Source organism: Vicugna pacos, chromosome 11 (assembly GCF_048564905.1).
Source record: "Vicugna pacos chromosome 11, VicPac4, whole genome shotgun sequence".
NCBI lineage: Eukaryota > Metazoa > Chordata > Mammalia > Artiodactyla > Camelidae > Vicugna > Vicugna pacos.
The window spans coordinates 13,722,225-13,746,105 of NC_132997.1; positions in this window are offsets into that span (position 1 = coordinate 13,722,225).

Consider the following 23,881-nt stretch of genomic DNA (forward strand, 5'->3'; position numbering starts at 1 on the left):
TCTGGTTTCTCAGTCTGTTTCCTAGTGCCGGTTTGAAGTGCCTGCCGTTTTCACTGTAAACCCGAGTTGGAGCTTGTACCTCCCCATATATATGTATGGAGTGGAGTTGGCAACTGAAAAGAAACTTTGTGTTCCCTTCAAGCTAGGTGCAGGACCGCTTTCACACACACTTATCTCTCAGAACTGAGCATGTGGAGAGACGTTCGTTCATCCAGCACAAAGGGAACGGGTTGCAGGAGAAACACTTACTCTGGTTTCTCAGTCTGTTTCCTAGTGCCGGTTTGAAGTGCCTGCTGTTTTCACTGTAAAACCGAGTTGGAGCTTGTACCTCCCCATATATATGTATGGAGTCGAGTTGGCAACTGAAAAGAAACTTTGTGTTCCCTTCAAGCTAGGTGCAGGACGGCTTTCACAGACACTTATCTCTCAGAACTGAGCATGTGGCGAGACGTTCGTTCATCCAGCACAAAGGGAACGGGTTGCAGGAGAAACACTTACTCTGGTTTCTCAGTCTGTTTCCTAGTGCCGGTTTGAAGTGCCTGCCGTTTTCACTGTAAAACCGAGTTGGAGCTTGTACCTCCCCATATATATGTATGGAGTGGAGTTGGCAACTGAAAAGAAACTTTGTGTTCCCTTCAAGCTAGGTGCAGGACGGCTTTCACACGCACTTATCTCTCAGAACTGAGCATGTGGAGAGACGTTCGTTCATCCAGCACAAAGGGAACGGGTTGCAGGAGAAACACTTCCTCTGGTTTCTCAGTCTGTTTCCTAGTGCCGGTTGGAAGTGCCTGCCGTTTTCACTGTAAAACCGAGTTGGAGCTTGTACCTCCCCATATATATGTATGGAGTGGAGTTGGCAACTGAAAAGAAACTTTGTGTTCCCTTCAAGCTAGTTGCAGGACGGCTTTCACACACACTTATCTCTCAGAACTGAGCATGTGGAGAGACGTTCGTTCATCCAGCACAAAGGGAACGGGTTGCAGGAGAAGCACTTACTCTGGATTCTCAGTCTGTTTCCTAGTGCCGGTTTGAAGTGCCTGCCGTTTTCACTGTAAAACCGAGTTGGAGCTTGTACCTCCCCATAAATATGTATGGACTGGAGTTGGCAACTGAAAAGAAACTTTGTGTTCCTTTCAAGCTAGGTGCAGGACGGCTTTCACACACAATTATCTCTCAGAACTGAGCATGTGGAGAGACGTTCGTTCATCCAGCACAAAGGGAACGGTTTGCAGGAGAAACAGTTACTCTGGTCCCTCAGTCTGTTTCCTAGTGCCGGTTTGAAGTGCCTGCCGTTTTCACTGTAAAACCGAGTTGGAGCTTGTACCTCCCCATATATATGTATGGAGTGGAGTTGGCAACTGAAAAGAAACTTCGTGTTCCCTTCAAGCTAGGTGAAGTTCGGCTTTCACACACACTTATCTCTCAGAACTGAGCATGTGGAGAGACGTTCGTTCATCTAGCACAAAGGGAACGGGTTGCAGGAGAAACACTTACTCTGGTTTCTCAGTCTGTTTCCTAGTGCCGGTTTGAAGTGCCTGCCGTTTTCACTGTAAAACCGAGTTGGAGCTTGTACCTCCCCATATATATGTATGGAGTGGAGTTGGCAACTGAAAAGAAACTTTGTGTTCCCTTCAAGCTAGGTGCAGGACGGCTTTCACACACACTTATCTCTCAGAACTGAGCATGTGGAGAGACGTTCGTTCATCCAGCACAAAGGGAACGGGTTGCAGGAGAAACACTTACTCTGGTTTCTCAGTCTGTTTCCTAGTGCCGGTTTGAAGTGCCTGCCGTTTTCACTGTAAAACCGAGTTGGAGCTTGTACCTCCCCATATATATGTATGGAGTGGAGTTGGCAACTGAAAAGAAACTTTGTGTTCCCTTCAAGCTAGGTGCAGGACGGCTTTCACACACACTTATCTCTCAGAACTGAGCATGTGGAGAGACGTTCGTTCATCCAGCACAAAGGGAACGGGTTGCAGGAGAAACACTTACTCTGGTTTCTCAGTCTGTTTCCTAGTGCCGGTTTGAAGTGCCTGCAGTTTTTACTGTAAAACCGAGTTGGAGCTTGTACCTCCCCATATATATGTATGGGGTGGAGTTGGCAACTGAAAAGAAACTTTGTGTTCCCTTCAAGCTAGGTGCAGGACGGCTTTCACACACACTTATCTCTCAGAACTGAGCATGTGGAGAGACGTTCGTTCATCCAGCACAAAGGGAACGGGTTGCAGGAGAAACACTTACTCTGGTTTCTCAGTCTGTTTCCTAGTGCCGGTTTGAAGTGCCTGCCGTTTTCACTGTAAAAACGAGTTGGAGCTTGTACCTCCCCATATATATGTATGGAGTGGAGTTGGCAACTGAAAAGAAACTTTGTGTTCCCTTCAAGCTAGGTGCAGGACGGCTTTCACACACACTTATCTCTCAGAACTGAGCATGTGGAGAGACGTTCATTCATCCAGCACAAAGGGAACGGGTTGCAGGAGAAACACTTACTCTGGTTTCTCAGTCTGTTTCCTAGTGCCGGTTTGAAGTGCCTGCCGTTTTCACTGTAAAACCGAGTTGAAGCTTTTACCTCCCCATATATATGTATGGAGTGGAGTTGGCAACTGAAAAGAAACTTTGTGTTCCCTTCAAGCTAGGTGCAGGACGGCTTTCACACACACTTATCTCTCAGAACTGAGCATGTGGAGAGACGTTCGTTCATCCAGCACAAAGGGAACGGGTTGCAGGAGAAACACTTACTCTGGTTTCTCAGTCTGTTCCCTAGTGCCGGTTTGAAGTGCCTGCCGTTTTCACTGTAAAACCGAGTTGGAGCTTGTACCTCCCCATATATATGTATTGAGAGGAGTTTGCAACTGAAAAGAAACTTTGTGTTCCCTTCAAGCTAGGTGCAGGACGGCTTTCACACACACTTTTCTCTCAGAACTGAGCATGTGGAGAGACGTTCGTTCATCCAGCACAAAGGGAACGGGTTGCAGGAGAAACACTTACTCTGGTTTCTCAGTCTGTTTCCTACTGCCGGTTTGAAGTGCCTGCCGTTTTCACTGTAAAACCGAGTTGGAGCTTGTACCTCCCCATATATATGTATGGAGTGGAGTTGGCAACTGAAAAGAAACTTTGTGTTCCCTTCAAGCTAGGTGCAGGACGGCTTTCACACACACTTATCTCTCAGAACTGAGCATGTGGAGAGACGTTCGTTCATCCAGCACAAAGGGAACGGGTTGCAGGAGAAACACTTACTCTGGTTTCTCAGTCTGTTTCCTAGTGCCGGTTTGAAGTGCCTGCCGTTTTCACTGTAAAACCGAGTTGGAGCTTGTACCTCCCCATATATATGTATGGAGTGGAGTTGGCAACTGAAAAGAAACTTTGTGTTCCCTTCAAGCTGGGTGCAGGACGGCTTTCACACACACTTATCTCTCAGAACTGAGCATGTGGAGAGACGTTCGTTCATCCAGCACAAAGGGAACGGGTTGCAGGAGAAACACTTACTCTGGTTTCTCAGTCTGTTTCCTAGTGCCGGTTTGAAGTGCCTGCCGTTTTCACTGTAAAACCGAGTTGGAGCTTGTACCTCCCCATATATATGTATGGAGTGGAGTTGGCAACTGAAAAGAAACTTTGTGTTCCCTTCAAGCTAGGTGCAGGACGGCTTTCACACACACTTATCTCTCAGAACTGAGCATGTGGAGAGACGTTCGTTCATCCAGCACAAAGGGAACGGGTTGCAGGAGAAACACTTACTCTGGTTTCTCAGTCTGTTTCCTAGTGCCGGTTTGAAGTGCCTGCCGTTTTCACTGTAAAACCGAGTTGGAGCTTGTACCTCCCCATATATATGTATGGGGTGGAGTTGGCAACTGAATAGAAACTTTGTGTTCCCTTCAAGCTAGGTGCAGGACGGCTTTCAAACACACTTATCTCTCAGAACTGAGCATGTGGAGAGACGTTCGTTCATCCAGCACAAAGGAAACGGGTTGCAGGAGAAACACTTACTCTGGTTTCTCAGTCTGTTTCCTAGTGCCGGTTTGAAGTGCCTGCCGTTTTCACTGTAAAACCGAGTTGGAGCTTGTACCTCCCCATATATATGTATGGAGTGGAGTTGGCAACTGAAAAGAAACTTTGTGTTCCCTTCAAGCTAGTTGCAGGACGGCTTTCACAGACACTTATCTCTCAGAACTGAGCATGTGGAGAGACGTTCGTTCATCCAGCACAAAGGGAACGGGTTGCAGGAGAAACACTTACTCTGGTTTCTCAGTCTGTTTCCTAGTGCCGGTTTGAAGTGCCTGCTGTTTTCACTGTAAAACCGAGTTGGAGCTTGTACCTCCCCATATATATGTATGGAGTGGAGTTGGCAACTGAAAAGAAACTTTGTGTTCCCTTCAAGCTAGGTGCAGGACGGCTTTCACACACACTTATCTCTCAGAACTGAGCATGTGGAGAGACGTTCGTTCATCCAGCACAAACGGAACGGGTTGCAGGAGAAACACTTACTCTGGTTTCTCAGTCTGTTTCCTAGTGCCGGTTTGAAGTGCCTGCCGTTTTCACTGTAAAACCGAGTTGGAGCTTGTACCTCCCCATATATATGTATGGAGTGGAGTTGGCAACTGAAAAGAAACTTTGTGTTCCCTTCAGCTATGTGAAGCACGGCTTTCACACACACTTATCTCTCAGAACTGAGCATGTGGAGAGACGTTCGTTCATCCAGCACAAAGGGAACGGGTTGCAGGAGAAACACTTACTCTGGTTTCTCAGTCTGTTTCCTAGTGCCGGTTTGAAGTGCCTGCCGTTTTCACTGTAAAACCGAGTTGGAGCTTGTACCTCCCCATATATATGTATGGAGTGGAGTTGGCAACTGAAAAGAAACTTTGTGTTCCCTTCAAGCTAGGTGCAGGACGGCTTTCACACACACTTATCTCTCAGAACTGAGCATGTGGAGAGACGTTCGTTCATCCAGCACAAATGGAACGGGTTGCAGGAGAAACACTTACTCTGGTTTCTCAGTCTGTTTCCTAGTGCCGGTTTGAAGTGCCTGCCGTTTTCACTGTAAAACCGAGTTGGAGCTTGTACCTCCCCATATATATGTATGGGGTGGATTTGGCAACTGAATAGAAACTTTGTGTTCCCTTCAAGCTAGGTGCAGGACGGCTTTCACACACACTTATCTCTCAGAACTGAGCATGTGGAGAGACGTTCGTTCATCCAGCACAAAGGGAACGGGTTGCAGGAGAAACACTTACTCTGGTTTCTCAGTCTGTTTCCTAGTGCCGGTTTGAAGTGCCTGCCGTTTTCACTGTAAAACCGAGTTGGAGCTTGTACCTCCCCATATATATGTATGGAGTGGAGTTGGCAACTGAAAAGAAACTTTGTGTTCCCTTCAAGCTAGGTGCAGGACGGCTTTCACAGACACTTATCTCTCAGAACTGAGCATGTGGAGAGACGTTCGTTCATCCAGCACAAAGGGAACGGGTTGCAGGAGAAACACTTACTCTGGTTTCTCAGTCTGTTTCCTAGTGCCGGTTTGAAGTGCCTGCCGTTTTCACTGTAAAACCGAGTTGGAGCTTGTACCTCCCCATATATATGTATGGAGTGGAGTTGGCAACTGAAAAGAAACTTTGTGCTCCCTTCAAGCTAGGTGCAGGACGGCTTTCACACACACTTATCTCTCAGAACTGAGCATGTGGAGAGACGTTCGTTCATCCAGCACAAACGGAACGGGTTGCAGGAGAAACACTTACTCTGGTTTCTCAGTCTGTTTCCTAGTGCCGGTTTGAAGTGCCTTCCGTTTTCACTGTAAAACCGAGTTGGAGCTTGTACCTCCCCATATATATGTATGGAGTGGAGTTGGCAACTGAAAAGAAACTTTGTGTTCCCTTCAGCTATGTGAAGCACGGCTTTCACACACACTTATCTCTCAGAACTGAGCATGTGGAGAGACGTTCGTTCATCCAGCACAAAGGGAACGGGTTGCAGGAGAAACACTTACTCTGGTTTCTCAGTCTGTTTCCTAGTGCCGGTTTGAAGTGCCTGCCGTTTTCACTGTAAAACCGAGTTGGAGCTTGTACCTCCCCATATATATGTATGGAGTGGAGTTGGCAACTGAAAAGAAACTTTGTGTTCCCTTCAAGCTAGGTGCAGGACGGCTTTCACACACACTTATCTCTCAGAACTGAGCATGTGGAGAGACGTTCGTTCATCCAGCACAAAGGGAACGGGTTGCAGGAGAAACACTTACTCTGGTTTCTCAGTCTGTTCCCTAGTGCCGGTTTGAAGTGCCTGCCGTTTTCACTGTAAAACCGAGTTGGAGCTTGTACCTCCCCATATATATGTATTGAGAGGAGTTTGCAACTGAAAAGAAACTTTGTGTTCCCTTCAAGCTAGGTGCAGGACGACTTTCACACACACTTTTCTCTCAGAACTGAGCATGTGGAGAGACGTTCGTTCATCCACCACAAACGGAACGGGTTGCAGGAGAAACACTTACTCTGGTTTCTCAGTCTGTTTCCTAGTGCCGGTTTGAAGTGCCTGCCGTTTTCACTGTAAAACCGAGTTGGAGCTTGTACCTCCCCATATATATGTATGGAGTGGAGTTGGCAACTGAAAAGAAACTTTGTGTTCCCTTCAAGCTAGGTGCAGGACGGCTTTCACACACACTTATCTCTCAGAACTGAGCATGTGGAGAGACGTTCGTTCATCCAGCACAAAGGGAACGGGTTGCAGGAGAAACACTTACTCTGGTTTCTCAGTCTGTTTCCTAGTGCCGGTTTGAAGTGCCTGCCGTTTTCACTGTAAAACCGAGTTGGAGCTTGTACCTCCCCATATATATGTATGGGGTGGATTTGGCAACTGAATAGAAACTTTGTGTTCCCTTCAAGCTAGGTGCAGGACGGCTTTCACACACACTTATCTCTCAGAACTGAGCATGTGGAGAGACGTTCGTTCATCCAGCACAAAGGGAACGGGTTGCAGGAGAAACACTTACTCTGGTTTCTCAGTCTGTTTCCTAGTGCCGGTTTGAAGTGCCTGCCGTTTTCACTGTAAAACCGAGTTGGAGCTTGTACCTCCCCATATATATGTATGGAGTGGGATTGGCAACTGAAAGAAACTTCGTGTTCCCTTCAAGCTAGGTGAAGTTCGGCTTTCACACACACTTATCTCTCAGAACTGAGCATGTGGAGAGACGTTCGTTCATCCAGCACAAAGGGAACTGGTTGCAGGAGAAACACTTACTGTGGTTTCTCAGTCTGTTTCCTTGTGCCGGTTTGAAGTGCCTGCCGTTTTCACTGTAAAACCGAGTTGGAGCTTGTACCTCCCCATATATATGTATGGAGTGGAGTTGGCAACTGAAAAGAAACTTTGTGTTCCCTTCAAGCTAGGTGCAGGACGGCTTTCACACACACTTATCTCTCAGAACTGAGCATGTGGAGAGACGTTCGTTCATCCAGCACAAAGGGAACGGGTTACAGGAGAAACACTTACTCTGGATTCTCAGTCTGTTTCCTAGTGCCGGTTTGAAGTGCCTGCCGTTTTCACTGTAAAACCGAGTTGGAGCTTGTACCTCCCCATATATATGTATGGAGTGGAGCTTGCAACTGAAAAGAAACTATGTGTTCCCTTCAAGATATGTGCAGGACGGCTTTCACACACACTTATCTCTCAGAACTGAGCATGTGGAGAGACGTTCGTTCATCCAGCACAAAGGGAGCGGGTTGCAGGAGAAACACTTACTCTGGTCCCTCAGTCTGTTTCCTAGTGCCGGTTTGAAGTGCCTGCCTTTTTCACTGTAAAACCGAGTTGGAGCTTGTACCTCCCCATATATATGTATGGAGTGGAGTTGGCAACTGAAAAGAAACTTCGTGTTCCCTTCAAGCTAGGTGCAGGACGGCTTTCACACACACATATCTCTCAGAACTGAGCATGTGGAGAGACGTTCGTTCATCCAGCACAAAGGGAACGGGTTGCAGGGGAAACACTTACTCTGGTTTCTCAGTCTGTTTCCTAGTGCCGGTTTGAAGTGCCTGCCGTTTTCACTGTAAAACCGAGTTGGAGCTTGTACCGCCCCATATATATGTATGGATTGGAGTTGGCAACTGAAAAGAAACTTTGTGTTCCCTTCAAGCTGGGTGCAGGTCGGCATTCACACACACTTATCTCTCAGAACTGAGCATGTGGAGAGACTTTCGTTCATCTAGCAAAAAGGGAACTGGTTGCAGGAGAAACACTTACTCTGGTTTATCAGTCTGTTTCCTAGTGCCGGTTTGAAGTGCCTGCCGTTTTCACTGTAAAACCGAGTTGGAGCTTGTACCTCCCCATATATATGTATGGAGTGGAGTTGGCAACTGAAAAGAAACTTTGTGTTCCCTTCAAGCTAGGTGCAGGACGGCTTTCACACACACTTATCTCTCAGAACTGAGCATGTGGAGAGACGTTCGTTCATCCAGCACAAAGGGAACGGGTTGCAGGAGAAACACTTACTCTGGTTTCTCAGTCTGTTTCCTAGTGCCGGTTTGAAGTGCCTGCCGTTTTCCCTGTAAAACCGAGTTGGTGCTTGTACCTCCCCGTATATATGTATGGAGTGGAGTTGGCAACTGAAAAGAAAGTTTGTGTTCCCTTCAAGCTAGGTGAAGGGCGGCTTTAACACACACATATCTCTTAGAACTGAGCATGTGGAGAGACGTTCGTTCATCCAGCAAAAAGGGAACGGGTTCCAGGAGAAACACTTACTCTGGTTTCTCAGTCTGTTTCCTAGTGCCGGTTTGAAGTGCCTGCCGTATTCACTGTAAAACCGAGTAGGAGCTTGTACCTCCCCATATATATGTATGGAGTGGAGTTGGCAACTGAAAAGAAACTTTGAGTTCCCTTCAAGATAGGTGCAGGACGGCTTTCACACACACGTATCTCTCAGAACTGAGCATGTGAAGAGACGTTCGTTCATCCAGCCCAAAGGGAACGGGTTGCAGGAGAAACACTTACTCTGGTTTCTCAGTCTGTTTCCTAGTGCCGGTTTGAAGTGCCTGCCGTTTTCACTGTAAAACCGAGTTGGAGCTTGTACCTCCCCATATTTATGTATGGAGTGGAGTTGGCAACTGAAAAGAAACTTTGTGTTCCCTTCAAGCTATTTGCAGGACGGCTTTCACACACACTTATCTCTCAGAACTGAGCATGTGGAGAGACGTTCGTTCATCCAGCAGAAAGGGAACGGGTTGCAGGAGAAACACTTTCTATGGTTTCTCAGTCTGTTTCCTAGTGCCGGTTTGAAGTGCCTGCCGTTTTCACTGTAAAACCGAGTTGGAGCTTGTACCTCCCCATATATATTTATTGAGAGGAGTTTGCAACTGAAAATAAACTTCGTGTTCCCTTCAAGCTAGGTGCAGGACGGCTTTCACACACACTTATCACTCAGAACTGAGCATGTGGAGAGACGTTCGTTCATCCAGCACAAAGGGAACGGGTTCCAGAAGAAAAACACTTACTCTGGTTTCTCAGTCTGTTTCCTAGTGCCGGTTTGAAGTGCCTGCCGTTTTCACTGTAAAACCGAGTAGGAGCTTGTACCTAGCCATATATATGTATGGAGTGGAGTTGACAAGTGAAAAGAAACTTTGTGTTCCCTTCAAGCTAGGTGCAGGACGGCTTTCACACACACGTATCTCTCAGAACTGAGCATGTGCAGAGACGTTCGTTCATCCAGCACAAAGGGAACGGGTTGCAGGAGAAACACTTACTCTGGTTTCTCAGTCTGTTTCCTAGAGCCGGTTTGAAGTGCCTGCCGTTTTCACTGTAAAACCGAGTTGGAGCTTGTACCTCCCCATATATATGTATGGAGTGGAGTTGGCAACTGAAAAGAAACTTCGTGTTCCTTCAAGGTAGGTGAAGGACGGCTTTCACACACACTTATCTCTCAGAACTGAGCATGTGGAGAGACGTTCGTTCATCCAGCAGAAAGGGAACGGGTTGCAGGAGAAACACTTACTCTGGTTTCTCAGTCTGTTTCCTAGTGCCGGTTTGAAGTGCCTGCCATTTTCACTGTAAAACCGAGTTGGAGCTTGTACCTCCCCATATATATGTATGGAGTGGAGTTGGAAACTGAAAAGAAACTTTGTGTTCCCTTCAAGCTAGGTGCAGGACGGCTTTCACACACACTTATCTCTCAGAACTGAGCATGTGGAGAGACGTTCGTTCATCCAGCACAAAGGGAACGGGTTGCAGGAGAAACACTTACTCTGGTTTCTCAGTCTGTTTCCTAGTGCCGGTTTGAAGTGCCTGCCGTTTTCACTGTAAAACCGAGTTGGAGCTTGTACCTCCCCATATATATGTATGGAGTGGAGTTGGCAACTGAAAAGAAACTTCGTGTTCCCTTCAAGCTAGGTGCAGGACGGCTTTCACACACACTTATCTCTCAGAACTGAGCATGAGGAAAGACGTTCGTTCATCCAGCAGAAAGGGAACGGGTTGCAGGAGAAACACTTACTCTGGTTTCTCAGTCTGTTCCCTAGTGCCGGTTTGAAGTGCCTGCCGTTTTCACTGTAAAACCGAGTTGGAGCTTGTACCTCCCCATATACATGTATGGATTGGAGTTGGCAACTGAAAAGAAACTTCTTGTTCCCTTCAAGCTAGGTGAAGGACGGCTTTCACACACACTTATCTCTCAGAACTGAGCATGAGGAGAGACGTTCGTTCATCCAGCAGAAAGGGAACGGGTTGCAGGAGAAACACTTACTCTGGTTTCTCAGTCTGTTTCCTAGTGCCGGTTTGAAGTGCCTGCCGTTTTCACTGTAAAACCGAGTTGGAGCTTGTAACTCCCCATATATATGTATGGAGTGGAGTTGGCAACTGAAAAGAAACTTTGTGTTCCCTTCAAGCTAGGTGCAGGACGGCTTTCACACACACTTATCTCTCAGAACTGAGCATGTGGAGAGACGTTCGTTCATCCAGCACAAAGGGAACGGGTTGCAGGAGAAACACTTTCTCTGGTTTCTCAGTCTGTTTCCTAGTGCCGGTTTGAAGTGCCTGCCGTTTTCACTGTAAAACCGAGTTGGAGCTTGTATCTCCCCATATATATGTATGGAGTGGAGTTGGCAACTGAAAAGAAACTTTGTGTTCCTTTCAAGCTAGGTGAAGGACGGCTTTCACACACACTTATCTCTCAGAACTGAGCATGTGGAGAGACGTTCGTTCATCCAGCAGAAAGGGAAAGGGTTGCAGGAGAAACACTTACTCTGCTTTTTCAGTCTGTTCCCTAGTGCCGGTTTGAAGTGCCTGCCGTTTTCACTGTAAAACCGAGTTGGAGCTTGTACCTCCCCATATATATGTATGGAGTGGAGTTGGCAACTGAAAAGAAACTTTGTGGTCCCTTCAAGCTAGGTGCAGGACGGCTTTCACACACACTTATCTCTCAGAACTGAGCATGTGGAGAGACGTTCGTTCATCCAGCACAAAGGGAACGGGTTGCAGAGGAAACACTTACTCTGGTTTCTCAGTCTGTTTCCTAGTGCCGGTTTGAAGTGCCTGCCGTTTTCCCTGTAAAACCGAGTTGGTGCTTGTACCTCCCCGTATATATGTATGGAGTGGAGTTGGCAACTGAAAAGAAAGTTTGTGTTCCCTTCAAGCTAGGTGAAGGGCGGCTTTAACACACACATATCTCTCAGAACTGAGCATGTGGAGAGACGTTCATTCATCCAGCAAAAAGGGAACGGGTTCCAGGAGAAACACTTACTCTGGTTTCTCAGTCTGTTTCCTAGTGCCGGTTTGAAGTGCCTGCCGTATTCACTGTAAAACCGAGTAGGAGCTTGTACCTCCCCATATATATGTATGGAGTGGAGTTGGCAACCTAAAAGAAACTTTGTGTTTCTTTCAAGCTTGTTGAAAGACGGCTTTCACACACACGTATCTCTCAGAACTGAGCATGTGGAGAGACGTTCGTTCATCCAGCACAAAGGGAACGGGTTGCAGGAGAAACACTTACTCTGGTTTCTCAGTCTTTTTCCTAGTGCCGGTTTGATGTGCCTGCCGTTTTCACTGTAAAACCGAGTTGGAGCTTGTACCTCCCCATATATATGTATGGAGTGGAGTTGGCAACTGAAAAGAAACTTTGTGTTCCCTTGAAGCTAGGTGCAGGACGGCTTTCACACACACTTATCTCTCAGAACTGAGCATGTGGAGAGACGTTCGTTCATCCAGCACAAAGGGAACGGGTTGCAGGAGAAACACTTACTCTGGTTTCTCAGTCTGTTTCCTAGAGCGGGTTTGATGTGCCTGCCGTTTTCACTGTAAAACCGAGTTGGAGCTTGTACCTCCCCATATATATTTATTGAGAGGAGTTTGCAACTGAAAAGAAACTTCGTGTTCCCTTCAAGCTAGGTGCAGGACGGCTTTCACACACACTTATCTCTCAGAACTGAGCATGTGGAGAGACGTTCGTTCATCCAGCACAAAGGGAACTGGTTCCAGAAGAAAAACACTTACTCTGGTTTCTCAGTCTGTTTCCTAGTGCCGGTTTGAAGTGCCTGCCGTTTTCACTGTAAAACCGAGTAGGAGCTTGTACCTAGCCATATATATGTATGGAGTGGAGTTGACAAGTGAAAAGAAACTTTGTGTTCCCTTCAAGCTAGGTGCAGGACGGCTTTCACACACACGTATCTCTCAGAACTGAGCATGTGCAGAGACGTTCGTTCATCCAGCACAAAGGGAACGGGTTGCAGGAGAAACACTTACTCTGGTTTCTCAGTCTGTTTCCTAGAGCCGGTTTGAAGTGCCTGCCGTTTTCACTGTAAAACCGAGTTGGAGCTTGTACCTCCCCATATATATGTATGGAGTGGAGTTGGCAACTGAAAAGAAACTTCGTGTTCCTTCAAGGTAGGTGAAGGACGGCTTTCACACACACTTATCTCTCAGAACTGAGCATGTGGAGAGACGTTCGTTCATCCAGCAGAAAGGGAACGGGTTGCAGGAGAAACACTTACTCTGGTTTCTCAGTCTGTTTCCTAGTGCCGGTTTGAAGTGCCTGCCATTTTCACTGTAAAACCGAGTTGGAGCTTGTACCTCCCCATATATATGTATGGAGTGGAGTTGGAAACTGAAAAGAAACTTTGTGTTCCCTTCAAGCTAGGTGCAGGACGGCTTTCACACACACTTATCTCTCAGAACTGAGCATGTGGAGAGACGTTCGTTCATCCAGCACAAAGGGAACGGGTTGCAGGAGAAACACTTACTCTGGTTTCTCAGTCTGTTTCCTAGTGCCGGTTTGAAGTGCCTGCCGTTTTCACTGTAAAACCGAGTTGGAGCTTGTACCTCCCCATATATATGTATGGAGTGGAGTTGGGAACTGAAAAGAAACTTTGTGTTCCCTTCAAGCTAAGTGCAGGACGGCTTTCACACACACTTATCTCTCAGAACTGAGCATGTGGAGAGACGTTCGTTCATCCAGCACAAAGGGAACGGGTTGCAGGAGAAACACTTACTCTGGTTTCTCAGTCTGTTCCCTAGTGCCGGTTTGAAGTGCCTGCCGTTTTCACTGTAAAACCGAGTTGGAGCTTGTACCTCCCCATATATATGTATTGAGAGGGGTTTGCAACTGAAAAGAAACTTCGTGTTCCCTTCAAGCTAGGTGCAGGACGGCTTTCACACACACTTATCTCTCAGAACTGAGCATGTGGAGAGAGGTTCGTTCATCCAGCACAAAGGGAACGGGTTGCAGTGGAAACACTTTCTCTGGTTTCTCAGTCTGTTTCCTAGTGCCGGTTTGAAGTGCGTGCCGTTTTCACTGTAAAACCGAGTTGGAGATTGTACCTCCCCATATATATGTATGGAGTGGAGTTGGCAACTGAAAAGAAACTTTGTGTTCCCTTCAAGCTAGGTGCAGGACGGCTTTCACACACACTTATCTCTCAGAACTGAGCATGTGGAGAGACGTTCGTTCATCCAGCATAAAGGGAACGGTTTGCAGGAGAAACACTTACTCTGGATCCTCAGTCTGTTTCCTAGTGCCGGTTTGAAGTGCCTGCCGTTTTCACTGTAAAACCGAGTTGGAGCTTGTACCTCCCCATATATATGTATGGATTGGGGTTGGCAACTGAAAAGAAACTTTGTGTTCCCTTCAAGCTAGGTGCAGGACGGCTTTCACACACACGTATCTCTCAGAACTGAGCATGTGGAGAGACGTTCGTTCATCCAGCACAAAGGGAACGGGTTGCAGGAGAAACTCTTACTCTGGTTTCTCAGTCTGTTTCCTAGAGCCGGTTAGAAGTGCCTGCCGTTTTCACTGTAAAACTGAGTTGGAGCTTGTACCTCCCCATATATATGTATGGAGTGGAGTTGGCAACTGAAAAGAAACTTTGTGTTCCTTTCAAGCTAGGTGAAGGACGGCTTTCACACACACTTATCTCTCAGAACTGAGCATGTGGAGAGACGTTCGTTCATCCAGCACAAAGGGAACGGGTTGCAGGAGAAACACTTACTCTGGTTTCTCAGTCTGTTTCCTAGTGCCGGTTTGAAGTGCCTGCCGTTTTCACTGTAAAACCGAGTAGGAGCTTGTACCTAGCCATATATATGTATGGAGTGGAGTTGACAAGTGAAAAGAAACTTTGTGTTCCCTTCAAGCTAGGTGCAGGACGGCTTTCACACACACGTATCTCTCAGAACTGAGCATGTGCAGAGACGTTCGTTCATCCAGCACAAAGGGAACGGGTTGCAGGAGAAACACTTACTCTGGTTTCTCAGTCTGTTTCCTAGAGCCGGTTTGAAGTGCCTGCCGTTTTCACTGTAAAACCGAGTTGGAGCTTGTACCTCCCCATATATATGTATGGAGTGGAGTTGGCAACTGAAAAGAAACTTCGTGTTCCTTCAAGGTAGGTGAAGGACGGCTTTCACACACACTTATCTCTCAGAACTGAGCATGTGGAGAGACGTTCGTTCATCCAGCAGAAAGGGAACGGGTTGCAGGAGAAACACTTACTCTGGTTTCTCAGTCTGTTTCCTAGTGCCGGTTTGAAGTGCCTGCCATTTTCACTGTAAAACCGAGTTGGAGCTTGTACCTCCCCATATATATGTATGGAGTGGAGTTGGAAACTGAAAAGAAACTTTGTGTTCCCTTCAAGCTAGGTGCAGGACGGCTTTCACACACACTTATCTCTCAGAACTGAGCATGTGGAGAGACGTTCGTTCATCCAGCACAAAGGGAACGGGTTGCAGGAGAAACACTTACTCTGGTTTCTCAGTCTGTTTCCTAGTGCCGGTTTGAAGTGCCTGCCGTTTTCACTGTAAAACCGAGTTGGAGCTTGTACCTCCCCATATATATGTATGGAGTGGAGTTGGCAACTGAAAAGAAACTTCGTGTTCCCTTCAAGCTAGGTGCAGGACGGCTTTCACACACACTTATCTCTCAGAACTGAGCATGAGGAAAGACGTTCGTTCATCCAGCAGAAAGGGAACGGGTTGCAGGAGAAACACTTACTCTGGTTTCTCAGTCTGTTCCCTAGTGCCGGTTTGAAGTGCCTGCCGTTTTCACTGTAAAACCGAGTTGGAGCTTGTACCTCCCCATATACATGTATGGATTGGAGTTGGCAACTGAAAAGAAACTTCTTGTTCCCTTCAAGCTAGGTGAAGGACGGCTTTCACACACACTTATCTCTCAGAACTGAGCATGAGGAGAGACGTTCGTTCATCCAGCAGAAAGGGAACGGGTTGCAGGAGAAACACTTACTCTGGTTTCTCAGTCTGTTTCCTAGTGCCGGTTTGAAGTGCCTGCCGTTTTCACTGTAAAACCGAGTTGGAGCTTGTAACTCCCCATATATATGTATGGAGTGGAGTTGGCAACTGAAAAGAAACTTTGTGTTCCCTTCAAGCTAGGTGCAGGACGGCTTTCACACACACTTATCTCTCAGAACTGAGCATGTGGAGAGACGTTCGTTCATCCAGCACAAAGGGAACGGGTTGCAGGAGAAACACTTTCTCTGGTTTCTCAGTCTGTTTCCTAGTGCCGGTTTGAAGTGCCTGCCGTTTTCACTGTAAAACCGAGTTGGAGCTTGTATCTCCCCATATATATGTATGGAGTGGAGTTGGCAACTGAAAAGAAACTTTGTGTTCCTTTCAAGCTAGGTGAAGGACGGCTTTCACACACACTTATCTCTCAGAACTGAGCATGTGGAGAGACGTTCGTTCATCCAGCAGAAAGGGAAAGGGTTGCAGGAGAAACACTTACTCTGCTTTTTCAGTCTGTTCCCTAGTGCCGGTTTGAAGTGCCTGCCGTTTTCACTGTAAAACCGAGTTGGAGCTTGTACCTCCCCATATATATGTATGGAGTGGAGTTGGCAACTGAAAAGAAACTTTGTGGTCCCTTCAAGCTAGGTGCAGGACGGCTTTCACACACACTTATCTCTCAGAACTGAGCATGTGGAGAGACGTTCGTTCATCCAGCACAAAGGGAACGGGTTGCAGAGGAAACACTTACTCTGGTTTCTCAGTCTGTTTCCTAGTGCCGGTTTGAAGTGCCTGCCGTTTTCCCTGTAAAACCGAGTTGGTGCTTGTACCTCCCCGTATATATGTATGGAGTGGAGTTGGCAACTGAAAAGAAAGTTTGTGTTCCCTTCAAGCTAGGTGAAGGGCGGCTTTAACACACACATATCTCTCAGAACTGAGCATGTGGAGAGACGTTCATTCATCCAGCAAAAAGGGAACGGGTCCAGGAGAAACACTTACTCTGGTTTCTCAGTCTGTTTCCTAGTGCCGGTTTGAAGTGCCTGCCGTATTCACTGTAAAACCGAGTAGGAGCTTGTACCTCCCCATATATATGTATGGAGTGGAGTTGGCAACCTAAAAGAAACTTTGTGTTTCTTTCAAGCTTGTTGAAAGACGGCTTTCACACACACGTATCTCTCAGAACTGAGCATGTGGAGAGACGTTCGTTCATCCAGCACAAAGGGAACGGGTTGCAGGAGAAACACTTACTCTGGTTTCTCAGTCTTTTTCCTAGTGCCGGTTTGATGTGCCTGCCGTTTTCACTGTAAAACCGAGTTGGAGCTTGTACCTCCCCATATATATGTATGGAGTGGAGTTGGCAACTGAAAAGAAACTTTGTGTTCCCTTGAAGCTAGGTGCAGGACGGCTTTCACACACACTTATCTCTCAGAACTGAGCATGTGGAGAGACGTTCGTTCATCCAGCACAAAGGGAACGGGTTGCAGGAGAAACACTTACTCTGGTTTCTCAGTCTGTTTCCTAGAGCGGGTTTGATGTGCCTGCCGTTTTCACTGTAAAACCGAGTTGGAGCTTGTACCTCCCCATATATATTTATTGAGAGGAGTTTGCAACTGAAAAGAAACTTCGTGTTCCCTTCAAGCTAGGTGCAGGACGGCTTTCACACACACTTATCTCTCAGAACTGAGCATGTGGAGAGACGTTCGTTCATCCAGCACAAAGGGAACTGGTTCCAGAAGAAAAACACTTACTCTGGTTTCTCAGTCTGTTTCCTAGTGCCGGTTTGAAGTGCCTGCCGTTTTCACTGTAAAACCGAGTAGGAGCTTGTACCTAGCCATATATATGTATGGAGTGGAGTTGACAAGTGAAAAGAAACTTTGTGTTCCCTTCAAGCTAGGTGCAGGACGGCTTTCACACACACGTATCTCTCAGAACTGAGCATGTGCAGAGACGTTCGTTCATCCAGCACAAAGGGAACGGGTTGCAGGAGAAACACTTACTCTGGTTTCTCAGTCTGTTTCCTAGAGCCGGTTTGAAGTGCCTGCCGTTTTCACTGTAAAACCGAGTTGGAGCTTGTACCTCCCCATATATATGTATGGAGTGGAGTTGGCAACTGAAAAGAAACTTCGTGTTCCTTCAAGGTAGGTGAAGGACGGCTTTCACACACACTTATCTCTCAGAACTGAGCATGTGGAGAGACGTTCGTTCATCCAGCAGAAAGGGAACGGGTTGCAGGAGAAACACTTACTCTGGTTTCTCAGTCTGTTTCCTAGTGCCGGTTTGAAGTGCCTGCCATTTTCACTGTAAAACCGAGTTGGAGCTTGTACCTCCCCATATATATGTATGGAGTGGAGTTGGAAACTGAAAAGAAACTTTGTGTTCCCTTCAAGCTAGGTGCAGGACGGCTTTCACACACACTTATCTCTCAGAACTGAGCATGTGGAGAGACGTTCGTTCATCCAGCACAAAGGGAACGGGTTGCAGGAGAAACACTTACTCTGGTTTCTCAGTCTGTTTCCTAGTGCCGGTTTGAAGTGCCTGCCGTTTTCACTGTAAAACCGAGTTGGAGCTTGTACCTCCCCATATATATGTATTGAGAGGGGTTTGCAACTGAAAAGAAACTTCGTGTTCCCTTCAAGCTAGGTGCAGGACGGCTTTCACACACACTTATCTCTCAGAACTGAGCATGTGGAGAGAGGTTCGTTCATCCAGCACAAAGGGAACGGGTTGCAGTGGAAACACTTTCTCTGGTTTCTCAGTCTGTTTCCTAGTGCCGGTTTGAAGTGCGTGCCGTTTTCACTGTAAAACCGAGTTGGAGATTGTACCTCCCCATATATATGTATGGAGTGGAGTTGGCAACTGAAAAGAAACTTTGTGTTCCCTTCAAGCTAGGTGCAGGACGGCTTTCACACACACTTATCTCTCAGAACTGAGCATGTGGAGAGACGTTCGTTCATCCAGCATAAAGGGAACGGTTTGCAGGAGAAACACTTACTCTGGATCCTCAGTCTGTTTCCTAGTGCCGGTTTGAAGTGCCTGCCGTTTTCACTGTAAAACCGAGTTGGAGCTTGTACCTCCCCATATATATGTATGGATTGGGGTTGGCAACTGAAAAGAAACTTTGTGTTCCCTTCAAGCTAGGTGCAGGACGGCTTTCACACACACGTATCTCTCAGAACTGAGCATGTGGAGAGACGTTCGTTCATCCAGCACAAAGGGAACGGGTTGCAGGAGAAACTCTTACTCTGGTTTCTCAGTCTGTTTCCTAGAGCCGGTTAGAAGTGCCTGCCGTTTTCACTGTAAAACTGAGTTGGAGCTTGTACCTCCCCATATATATGTATGGAGTGGAGTTGGCAACTGAAAAGAAACTTTGTGTTCCTTTCAAGCTAGGTGAAGGACGGCTTTCACACACACTTATCTCTCAGAACTGAGCATGTGGAGAGACGTTCGTTCATCCAGCACAAAGGGAACGGGTTGCAGGAGAAACACTTACTCTGGTTTCTCAGTCTGTTTCCTAGTGCCGGTTTGAAGTGCCTGCCGTTTTCACTGTAAAACCGAGTTGGAGCTTGTACCTCCCCATATATATGTATGGAGTGGAGTTGGCAACCTAAAAGAAACTTTGTGTTTCTTTCAAGCTTGTTGAAAGACGGCTTTCACACACATTTATCTCTCAGAACTGAGCATGTGGAGAGACGTTCGTTCATCCAGCACAAAGGGAACGGGTTGCAGGAGAAAACTTACTCTGGTTTCTCAGTCTGTTTCCTAGTGCCGGTTTGAAGTGCCTGCCGTTTTCACTGTAAAACCGGGTTGGAGCTTGTACCTCCCCATATGTATGTATGGAGAGGAGTTGGCAACTGAAAAGAAACTTTGTGGTCCCTTCAAGCTAGGTGAAGGACGGCTTTCACACACACTTATCTCTCAGAACTGAACATGTGGAGAGACGTTCGTTCATCCAGCACAAAGGGAACGGGTTGCAGGAGAAACACTTACTCTGGTTTCTCAGTCTGTTTCCTAGTGCCGGTTTGAAGTGCCTGCCGTTTTCACTGTAAAACCGAGTTGGAGCTTGTACCTCCCCATATATATTTATGGAGTGGAGTTGGCAACTGAAAAGAAACTTTGTTTTCCTTTCAAGCTAGGTGAAGGACGGCTTTCACACACACTTATCTCTCAGAACTGAGCATGTGGAGAGACGTTCGTTCATCCAGCACAAAGGGAACGGGTTGCAGGAGAAACACTTACTCTGCTTTCTCAGTCTGTTTCCTAGTGCCGGTTTGAAGTGCCTGCCGTTTTCACTGTAAAACCGAGTTGGAGCTTGTACCTCCCCATATATATGTATGGAGTGGAGTTGGCAACTGAAAAGAAATTTTGAGTTCCCTTCAAGCTAGGTGCAGGACGGCTTTCACACACACTTATCTCTCAGAACTGAGCATGTGGAGAGACGTTCGTTCATCCAGCACAAAGGAACGGGTTGCAGGAGAAAGACTTACTCTGGTTTCTCAGTCTGTTTCCTAGTGCCGGTTTGAAGTGCCTGCCGTTTTCACTGTAAAACCGAGTTGGAGCTTGTACCTCCCCATATATATGTATGGAGTGGAGTTGGCAACTGAAAAGAAACTTCGTGTTCCCTTCAAGCTAGGTGAAGGACGGCTTTCACATACACTTATCTCTCAGAACTGAGCATGTGGAGAGACGTTCGATCATCCAGCACAAAGGGAACGGGTTGCAGGAGAAACACTTTCTCTGGTTTCTCAGTCTGTTTCCTAGTGCCAGTTTGAAGTGCCTGCCGTTTTCACTGTAAAACCGAGTTGGAGCTTGTACCTTCCCATGTATATGTATGGAGTGGGGTTGGCAACTGAAAAGAAACTTTGTGTTCCTTTCAAGCTAGGTGAAGAACGGCTTTCACACACACTTATCTCTCAGAACTGAGCATGTGGAGAGACGTTCGTTCATCCAGCATAAAGGGAACGGGTTGCAGGTGAAACACTTACTCTGGTTTCTCAGTCAGTTTCCTAGTGCCGGTTTGAAGTGCCTGCCTTTTCACTGTAAAACCGAGTTGGAGCTTGTACCTCCCCATGTATATGTATAGAGTGGTGTTGGCAACTGAAAAGAAACTTTGTGTTCCCTTCAAGCTAGGTGCAGGACGGCTTTCACACACACTTATCTCACAGAACTGAGCATGTGGAGAGACGTTCGTTCATCCAGCACAAAGGGAACGGGTTGCAGGAGAAACACTTACTCTGGTTTCTCAGTCTGTTTCCTAGTGCCGGTTTGAAGTGCCTGCCGTTTTCACTGTAAAACCGAGTTGGAGCTTGTACCTCCCCATATATATGTATTGAGAGGAGTTTGCAACTGAAAAGAAACTTCGTGTTCCCTTCAAGCTAGGTTCAGGACGGCTTTCACACACACTTATCTCTCAGAACTGAGCATGTGGAGAGACGTTCATTCATCCAGCACAAAGGGAACTGGTTCCAGGAGAAACACTTACTCTGGTTTCTCAGTCTGTTTCCTAGTGCCGGTTTGAAGTGTCTGCCGTTTTCACTGTAAAACCGAGTAGGAGCTTGTACCTCCCCATATATATGTATGAAGTGGAGTTGGCAACTGAAAAGAAACTTTGTGTTCCCTTCAAGCTAGGTGCAGGACGGCATTCACACACACTTATCTCTCAAAACTTAGCATGTGGAGAGACGTTCGTTCATCCAGCACAAAGGGAACGGTTTGCAGGAGAAACACTTACTCTGGGTTCTCAGTCTGTTTCCTAGAGCCGGTTTGAAGTGCCTGCCGTTTTCACTGTAAAACCGAGTTGGAGCTTGTACCTCCCCATATATATGTATGGAGTGGAGTTGGCAACTGAAAAGAAACTTCGTGTTATCTTCAAGCTAGGTGAAGGACGGCTTTCACACACACTTATCTCTCAGAACTGAGCATGTGGAGAGACGTTCGTTCATCCAGCACAAAGGGAACGGGTTGCAGGAGAAACACTTACTCTCGTTTCTCAGTCTGTTCCCTTGTGCCCGTTTGAAGTGCCTGCCGTTTTCACTGTAAAACCGAGTTGGAGCTTGTACCTCCCCATATATATGTATGGAGTGGAGTTGGCAACTGAAAAGAAACTTTGTGGTCCCTTCAAGCTAGGTGCAGGTCGGCTTTCACACACACTTATCTCTGAGAACTGAGCATGTGGAGAGTCGTTCGTTCATCCAGCACAAAGGGAACGGGTTGCAGGAGAAACACTTACTCTGGTTTCTCAGTCTGTTTCCTAGTGCCGGTTTGAAGTGCCTGCCGTTTTCACTGTAAAACCGAGTTGGTGCTTGTACCTCCCCATATATATGTATGGAGTGGAGTTGGCAACTGAAAAGAAACTTTGTGTGCCCTTCAAGCTAGGTGAAGGGCGGCTTTCACACACATTTATCTCTCAGAACTGAGCATGTGGAGAGACGTTCGTTCATCCAGCACAAAGGGAACGGGTTGCAGGAGAAACACTTACTCTGGTTTCTCAGTCTGTTCCCTAGTGCCAGTTTGAAGTGCCTGCCGTTTTTACTGTAAAACCGAGTTGGAGCTTGTACCTCCCCATATATATGTATGGAGTGGAGTTGGCAACTGAAAAGAAACTTTGTGTTAACTTCAAGCTAGTTGAAAGACGGCTTTCACACACATTTATCTCTCAGAAATGAGCATGTGGAGAGACGTTCGTTCATCCAGCACAAAGGGAACGGGTTGCAGGAGAAACACTTACTCTGGTTTCTCAGTCTGTTTCCTAGTGCCGGTTTGAAGTGCCTGCCGTTTTCACTGTAAAACCGAGTTGGAGCTTGTACCTCCCCATATATATGTATGGAGAGGAGTTGGCAACTGAAAAGAAACTTTGTGGTCCCTTCAAGCTAGGTGAAGGACGGCTTTCACACACACTTATCTCTCAGAACTGAGCATGTGGAGAGACGTTCGTTCATCCAGCACAAAGGGAACGGGTTGCAGGAGAAACACTTACTCTGGTTTCTCAGTCTGTTTCCTAGTGCCGGTTTGAAGTGCCTGCCGTTTGCACTGTAAAACCGAGTTGGTGCTTGTACCACCCCATATATATGTATGGAGTGGAGTTGGCAGTTGAAAAGAAACTTTGTGTTCCCTTCAAGCTAGGTGAAGGGCGGATTTCACACACAATTATCTCCCAGACCTGAGCATGTGGAGAGACGTTCTTTCATCCAGCACAAAGGGAACGGGTTGCAGGAGAAACACTTAACTCTGGTTTCTCAGTCTGTTTCCTAGTGCCGGTTTGAAGTGCCTGCCATTTTCACTGTAAAACCGAGTTGGAGCTTGTACCTCCCCATATATATATATATGGAGTGGAGTTGGCAACTGAAAAGAAATTTTGTGGTCCCTTCAAGCTAGTTGAAGGACGGCTTTCACACACATTTATCTCTCAGAACTGAGCATGTGGAGAGACGTTCGTTCATCCAGCACAAAGGGAACGGGTTGCAGGGGAAACACTTACTCTGGTTTCTCAGTCTGTTTCCTAGTGCCGGTTTGAAGTGCCTGCCGTTTTCACTGTAAAACCGAGTTGGAGCTTGTACCTCCCCATATGTATGTATGGAGTGGAGTTGGCAACTGAAAAGAAACTTTGTGTTCCCTTCAAGCTAGATGCAGGACGGCTTTCACACACACTTATCTCTCAGAACTGAGCATGTGGAGAGACGTTCGTTCATCCAGCACAATGGGAACGGGTTGCAGGAGAAACACTTTCTCTGGTTTCTCAGTCTGTTTCCTAGTGCCGGTTTGAAGTGCCTGCCGTTTTCACTGTAAAACCGAGTTGGATCTTGAACCTCCCCATATATATGTATGGAGTGGAGTTGGCAACTGAAAAGAAACTTTGTGTTCCTTTCAAGCTAGGTGAAGGACGGCTTTCACACACACATATCTCTCAGAACTGAGCATGTGGAGAGACGTTCGTTCATCCAGCACAAAGGGAACGGGTTGCAGGAGAAACACTTACTCTGGTTTCTCAGTCTGTTTCCTAGTGCCGGTTTGAAGTGCCTGCCGTTTTCACTGTAAAATCGAGTTGGAGCTTGTACCTCCACATATATATATATGGAGTGGAATTGGCAACTGAAAAGAAACTTCGTGTTCCCTTCAAGCTAGGTGCAGGACGGCTTTCACACACATTTTTCTCTCAGAATTGAGCATGTGGAGAGACGTTCGTTCATCCAGCACAAAGGGAACG